General features: G+C 26.9%; 1 long non-coding RNA gene across 1 annotated transcript; it reads left to right on the top strand.

Annotated features, from left to right (window-relative positions):
- The first annotated feature begins 1192 nt into the window (after positions 1 to 1192).
- On the top strand, positions 1193 to 7069 carry LOC146992840 (uncharacterized). The gene is made up of 4 exons (XR_015038917.1): positions 1193 to 1322; positions 2398 to 2507; positions 4664 to 4706; positions 6845 to 7069. It is a non-coding gene; the product is annotated as an uncharacterized LOC146992840 (long non-coding RNA).
- The last annotated feature ends 1292 nt before the right edge of the window (positions 7070 to 8361 follow it).

The raw sequence follows: 8361 nt of genomic DNA, 5'->3' as shown, positions 1-8361 counted from the left end.
TCTGAAAGAAACTACTGCCTTTATGGTATATTTCATTCGTCACTTTTACGGTTATTATACGAAGTCTAAAAAGATTGAAAATGAAGTTTATTAATTCAAAATATTTAGTGTATTTCTGGCATTTCACTTTGTTTTCCTTGTCCACGAACATGAAAAAAGGGGCAGTCATATATGAGTCTAAAATTTTTCTATAAATTTTAACATGTGAGCTAAATCTTTACGTGCATTTTTGCAAAAAATTATATTTTCTTAATTTAAACATCTTCAAAATAACTTATTTATTTTCTTATATCAAATTTGTTATTTTTATTCTTATCAACACTTATATTAATTTACACAATTTAATTTCTTTTATGAAAATCCTATTACCCATTTAACTGGAATAAGCTGTATATTAAATTTGTGTACTTACTGAGTTTGGTAAAATACTCTCCTTATTTTATTTAGCAAATGTGGGCAATTGAATTGGAATAAGACTAGCAAATCTTTCATGTCGAGGAATATAATAATAAATACAGCAGAAGATGCTCGAAAACGTTTAACTTCTTGAACAATAGTTTAATGTAGACCAAAGGATCATTAATATAATCAAAGATATACTAATATTTTTATTTAATAATAATAATAATAATAACTCTACGAAATTGCAAGCTGAATCCTGATATTTTACATATATTTCAGTTCCTTTAATCTTTGTTATAAAAATCATATGAGGCTAATTTTTTTAAAATTTTGTTTAATGTACGGAAAAAATGATATAGCGATTTTAATAATTTTTATATGAGGAAAAAATTAATAAATAATGTAAATAAATAATTATATTATATTTTATATTTTTCCTGAAACAGTTAAAGACATTCTTAATATGGAGATCTACAGAATAAGTACAAGGGTCCAGTTAAATGAACTCAAAATTTGCATAGTTAATTTTACGCTATAAAAATTATCCGGATTTACGATTATACACTGAGCATGCGCATATACAGACATTTCTATTTTTCGTAGAAAAATTTAATTATTACCTTAATACAGAGATGCTGTGAATATAAATTTATATAATGCAAAAGTAAGTTTATTTCATATGCTAATTTAGAGGCTTTCTTAATATGTTTAATTATAAAGAAAAAAAAAAGCATTGCAATTCTTGTTCACTGACCAATGGCAAAGCAGACACTTTCTACTTCCGGTTGTGGCGGGATATTTGTGAAGTCAGCACTCAGCAATGGCGGTCGAAAAGAATGGTAAAGTCGCAAAGAATACTGTTTGTTCGTGGATTGGCGTTTGTGACAGAATCCATCGAAGTTACTAATTATTTGAAGAAAGTAAGTGAATATTTTATATTTTCAGTGTTTAATACTCGTACCTTTTTCACCTATATAAAATTTTATAAATAGCGTCTGTGTAGGAAATGTGATTTTCCATGTGTTGTTCTTTTGTGTACGTGCCTAATGATTCATTTTCAGGATTTGGTACTGTTAAATTTTGCACTAGTCTGTTTCTTACTGTTTGTGTCACTCCTTTTTGTATGTGTCTCACCTTTTTATAGTTATATTATTTTTACTCAAACGTTTTAATATTTATCTTAAAGCATACTGTAATTAAGCAGGAAATAGCTTTTAATGGAAAAAGAAAGGCAATATTAACATGACTAATTGTTCAGAAATCTGTTATGGAAATGTTATCTACCTTATGCCAAAAAATAAAGCATGTAACTTTCATTTATTTAGAAATACAAAATTTTTTATTTGCTTAGTGTTTTCCCTAAAAATAATTTAATTTCTTATTTTTGAATTTAGTTTTATAAATTTGCTTTAATATATAATCTTTAACTCAAAGATATTGTGCTATTAAAAAAGGAAACTTTATGCCATAGAAACACAGGTACTTTGTTCCAAATCTGTGTTCATTTTTTTTATATATATACTGAATTTTTATGCACTAGTAATTACTGAAATATATCCTTTCATGAATAATAAACAAGTCCTAAGTCCTTTCATGAATGCATTTCTTTTTTGTTTGTTTGATTTTGTTGTTTTAAAAGATCTGCCATAGTTAAAGAAAGAAAATAAAGTAAGAATGCTTTACTTTCAGTTTTGAATAAATTTATTACTATTTACTGCAGCTTCAAATTTCTCTAAACATAATTTTCGAAGTCAAAACTTGATAGTTATGTTGATTATTAGACTTGCATGAAAAAATTTATTGAAAAATTGGTATTTGATATAAAATACCTTAAATTATTTGAATGATATTTTACAAAATCATGTATTTTGATATAACTAGATAGTTAAAAAAATTTTAATTGTAAATGTGCAGAAATGCTTATATAAAACCAAGAAATTGTTTATATTTTTGTTGCTTTTTTCCTTGTAAATTAATTATCTATATATATTACAGTCTGGGGAGTCAGCACCCTGCTGAATTGTAGTAAACGAGACGTCCAATCTACTAGACCATCAAAGATGCAGATTTGGATTTTCTAGTTCATAGTTATTGAAATCGTAATGGTATGTTTGTTTAAATTAGTACTGTTTATGAATGTGATAAAAATAAATTCTGATAAGATAAGAAATGATTTATTTTCTATTAATTATGAACTGTAAATAATGTAACAAATTTTCTTTATAGTATATTTACTAAACATTTTTTTTTTTTTTTTTTTATAAAAGGGAGGTAGTCTTATTTATACAATTCTTGCAGAGATACCAAGAAATAAAACATTTCAGGAATTTTCACTCAGTATATCTTGATGTGTGAAATCGTGTTGTTCAATGCCATATTACTTTTTCACAGGAAAGTAATTTTATTGATCTAACATCTGCATAAATCAAACTTTTTTAAGAATGATTACAGTTTCTAAGCTAACTTAAAATTTTCAGATTTAGAAAATGTATGTTTAATGTAGCATTAGTTTTCCATGGAATAGAAAAGGTTTTCAAAATGTTCAGTTGTTAGAGGGAAATAATATAAATGAGATTGTCCTGATACAGTTTCAGCTGGAAATGAAACTGAATTTTCGGATAGTGAAGATTTCATTTAAGAATTCTGATAAAACTGATTAATGTAATTCCTCTGCATTTAAAAATTCTAATAAAACTGATTAATGTAAATCCTCTGCATTTAAGAATTCTAATAAAACTGATTAATGTAAATCCTCTGCATTTAAGAATTCTAATGAAACTGAATAATGTAAATCCTATGATTCATGTAGGTATTCTTCTGTTATCAGGAGATTCAGAAATGTGTGTTTATGTGCATGCATTTTTAAATGTAGGTGCTCGTATGTGCATGTGTATATTCTTTATGTATGTATGTGTATATGCGCATACATGCATATACACATGCTTACATATCTACAGTGGAACCCGAGATACAAGTTTAATTCGTTCCAGCATTCAACTGGTATAGCGAATTTCTCGTATCTAGAAACAAGCTTCCCATTGAAAACAATGGAAATTCAGTTAACCTGTTCCACACCCCAAAAAATATCAATTTTTATATTATCATTATTTTAATATCAAGTCAATTTTTCCTAATAAATAACACTGGTAAATAATATAACAATAGTTTAACTTTGTTACCAACATTTTAACTCATTCTCATTAATCCACACCAACAACAGCTTCTCAACATATAGGAGTACTTTTATGGTGCTTGGAAGCAACGATAATTCCTTTGGCTACATCAGGTTTCTTAATTTCTTCCTGCTTCTTCAGAATAGTATAGATTTTCGATATTGAAAGGCCGCAAGTCTTCGCCAATTCCGTCACCATGCTTATGTTTATCTACGATTTCTTTCTTGATATCGACGGCCATGGCCTTCTTATTTTTCTTTGCAGCACTATCTGAGGCAACAATTTTCTTGCGAGGCATCTTGAAATAATTATTTTCACGTTAAATGTCAAAACAATTAACTTGAAAGTGCACAAACACGTATATAAAAGAACACTGAGTGATCTGACGAGGGGATTCCCTGAGTTGAGCCGGATAGGGAAATGGCGCCACCCGTACCAACAGCCTGGCTCATTGCTCGTTACTCGAATCAATCTCGTATTTTGCTCATACTTTCCTCGTATCTCGAGGTTTCATTGTACATTTCTGAATCCCATCCTAATAACGGAGGAGTACCTTTGCCAGTATTGCAACAGAGCTAGAATGAATTATTGTGTTAAATATGTGGAAATTGCATGCTTAAAGTACTGTTATTTTCTAAAAATATTATGTATGTCTATTTTTTACAAGAAGAAAAAATAGCTAAAAGCTGTTAATTTACTCGGATTTATTAGTCCAAAGGGGCTTTGTCCCCAAAGAACTATTGTTTTTGTTTTGCATTGGTTCACTATAAATACCTGTTTCACTTTTCAAACTGTTCCTACCAAATGTTAGAGTCCCTAGTGTGGGATTAATACTCTCTATCTTAGTGCCCTCTATAACCTGTATAACCTACAAGGATTGCCAGTTTAGGCGAGATATCTAGGTAGTCATCATAATACGTACCTTATTTTTTATTATTTTTAAATTAAATTGAAAGTAATAAACTAGTTTTCGATAATGGAGTTAAACTAGATTTGCATTCAACTCTGGTTTATTGTATTAATGATGTTTTGCTGTAACAAATATGAATTTTTTGTTTAAGTATAATAATTTAAAATGTTTTTTCTAGAGAATGAAGTACTGCCACTAAGGTAAAGGTACTAACTTGCAAGGTAATTTTCTATTCTACATTAACTCAATCTTTATGTCCTGTTACAGATATATTGGCAGAAATAATGAAAACCTGACATTCAAAAAGAAAAATAATAATGTTGAATGTAGTATATTAGATGGTTAACTGAGGTTTGGCAACTCATTAATAATCTTACACATATTGAGTACGAATAACTTTGACTATTACCGGTATTTTCAATAGTATAAAATTAGGCAAGAAAGCAGTTTTAGCTTAGCACTGATTTTAAATACAACTCTCTTACCAATATTGGTTTGACAAAGGTAAAATATAATTGAATTTAATAAGTTGGAAATACTGTCTGTCTTTCCATTAGTTAAAAAATAATTTCAAATAAAATTTCTTTTTTTCAGTTTTTCATGTTATTTGTTTAATGTTATTGTAATCTGATTTATCATATTTAGTCACATATTCCATCCCTCTTTGCACTATAGTATATAATTCAAAGGACTTATCAGTTTCAGCAATATTTTTTTTACCAGTATACATTTTTACCATAACTCTGTTTCTAAATCATATCCTGAAAAATTAAGGAGTAAAGTACACAAAGAAGGAAAATATGCAAGTAAATAATGGCATTTAGTGTTGTTTATGTGTCTAATATTTGTACTAGATTGTAAAAGTTATATAATTCTATTAGCTTTTTTAAATTATTCTTTTTAAAATTCAGGTGCTTCTTTGCACCCAAATGGTTAAAGCCCTAGTGTGACTTTGATACTTTGATCTAACTTCTATTCCTAATAAATAATCCAGCTGCATACAGTTTACTCAATTTCTGCTATGTGTAAGGTAAACAATATTAGCTTTTTTTAAATATATCTTTTACAACTATTCCATCAGGTAGATTTCTTTCATATTTTGCCTTAATTGAGTCATCCTGCTAATTAAGAATTTATTAAAGTTAATATGTTAAGTTTTTGTGTGTATAATTCATTTTAAGTATGTGCAAGCAAATGCATACATTAACAGTTACGTAGAATTATGTTTTGGGTATCAAATTCAGAAAATTTGAGGCTGTTTTTAGAAGATTTATTAATGATTTATACTATATTAATATTGGTAAAAAAATTCTGTGGCTTTTATATGAGAGTATATATTTTAAAATAGCTGCATGATATGGTAGAGGTAAAAAGCTTCATGTGGATCATAAATTAATATTATGTGGCAATTTTTCATTTATTTAATAAAGAAAATATTCAAGCCACAATTAAAATTTTTTCACTGGATTATTTGCATACAAAGTTTGCAGCAAATATTTCCTGCAACAGAAGTGACAATTTTTATTTTGCCAAGACAGGAAATTTAGTTAGTGAAAGCAGTAACCCTATTTTGAGATGTTAAACAGGAAGGCAAATTTTTTAATTTAAATTGATTTTTGAAGGAAGACTTATTTAGTCTTGCTATCATTCTACGTGGCTCTTAACTTTTTTATGGTATTTATAATTTTATTGTTATTCAGCATTCTGTTTGCTTAGAATGCACATGAATGTAGACTTGAAATATTTTATATTGCAAACTGAGATGCCATTGTTATCATAATTAAAGATTTTTGCTCTGATTTTGGAGGAATTTACTGATAATACTTTTGATTGTGTATTGGTTTCTGGTTTATTGAAATGTGTAAAATAGCCTGTTAATGCATATACGTATGTTAATGACATGTATATGTTTATGAAGTATTCTGTTATATGTATATAGTGTTGTGATTAGTTTTCTGCTTACTCTTTATTTAAGAAAAAGTTATCTGTAAGAAAGTGAATATTCTTTACTATATGTAGGAGTAAAATTGAAAAGGCTAATGCAATATAATTAATACAAAATTAAGTTTTTTCTCATGTACTTAAATACAAACATAGCCATTAAAGACTTTCTCAACCTTGCAGTTCTAAACAAATCTTAAGTATTTTTCACTTGAAATTATAGGCATTGTGTAAGGTATATAATTGAAGCTTACTGTGTGATAGTGTGAAATTAAATTTTTAATTACTGAAATGTAAATTTTTAAATATGAAATACTCAAGTGCATTTTATATGCATCTTTTAATACTTCAACTATATTTAAAAACTGAAAACCTCTGAAGTGTGAAATTATTACAAATTTTTCTTTTTCTTGTTTAGGAGCTGTTCTCAAAACATTGGGTGACAAAGAATTCACTTTTACAAAAATCGAGCAGGATATTAAAGACAGCGAACTATAGAACAAATATGGCGAAGCTGCATGAAGTCTATGTTGAATTTTATTATTGAAAAAAATATGCTCTTCAGATTTAATGTTAGTTTTTATTGTTTAACAGTAATTGCAGTTTTTGAATACTTGTAAAATAAACCTAATTCTTAAATTAATTTCATGTGTATTTCTTTTGCAAGTATTACAGTTCATAATACTTCAAACAACTTGAAATTTTATACTTGTTAATTTATGTGGGATATGTTCATAATAATTTTATAATTTAAATAACTCATTGTCATCATATGAGCATAATCTAAAATGCACAGCATTTGACAACAAATTAATAAAAAATTAGCCAACTTCTAATTGCTTTCTTTTGTCCAGTTGCCTCTTTTTAAATCATTTAATACCATAAAGCTATTTGATGAAAAAAATAATTGATATGTCCACATCAACATGCACATTTATAATGATGTTATAGAAAAAGTCACATGAGATAAATATTAAAAAAATTCAATATTCCTAAACAAATTAACTTTTTGAAATTTTATCTGGTATATAAGATAAAATAAAGAAGATATTTAGGTAATTTTGAATTTGCATAATTTTATGAACTTATTTATGAAATTAACAGTTACCTTGTAAAAGGGAACTTTTTAAAAATACCTCAATAAAGCATTTCTTTTGTAGAGGTGAACTTTTAGTACTGATCTAATATATTTATAAGATTTTAAACTGAAAAAGACAACAATAATAGATTACAATACATTGCAAGATTGACTGATAAATGTAAAATTTTTACATATCATAATCATGTGTGTAATTAAAACAGAAGCTACTCGATTAACTTGCATGCAAATTAATATTTTCTTTAACATGTTTGGGATAAACTGAATTTTAATAAATAAATATGTATATATTTGTGTATTATCTGAAGATATGAATGAAATATTTGTGACATTAAACATTCATCTTCAACGAAAATAACAAAGTCAGCTTGGTAAACTATTGGAAAAGGTAAGTTTTATACAATTTCCTGGTCTATATTTAACAATTTTAAAATTTAGCACACTCATTCAAATAATCTAAACGTATGATGTTTTCTTTTGTGCTACATTCGTTTACTGAATTTGTTAATTAACTATATTGTACTTTAGATCGAAATTAACGTAGATATTCCTTGTATTTTAAGGTATAAAAACTTATATATTTGATAATAATTGACCTAAATCTTCCCTATGTTTTCTTTGCATATACGAATGACTTTGGTAAAAATTTAGTCCGATGTCTTCTCCTCTTCACTGTGTAAAGTGCACATTTTTGGTAAAAAATTTGCATAAATCTCCAATTACCTATTTACTGCATTTTTCGTAAAATGTGCTTATTTTAATCTCTTATTTTTTATATAAATCTATGCAAAAATGTTCTGCATATTATGATTAAAAGATAAAATTAATTTAATATC

Source organism: Stegodyphus dumicola, chromosome X2 (genome assembly GCF_044657685.1).
Source record: "Stegodyphus dumicola isolate Sdum_Otavi_A_Nest chromosome X2, ASM4465768v1".
Taxonomy (NCBI): domain Eukaryota; kingdom Metazoa; phylum Arthropoda; class Arachnida; order Araneae; family Eresidae; genus Stegodyphus; species Stegodyphus dumicola.
This window is presented reverse-complemented; position numbering and strand designations above follow the sequence as displayed.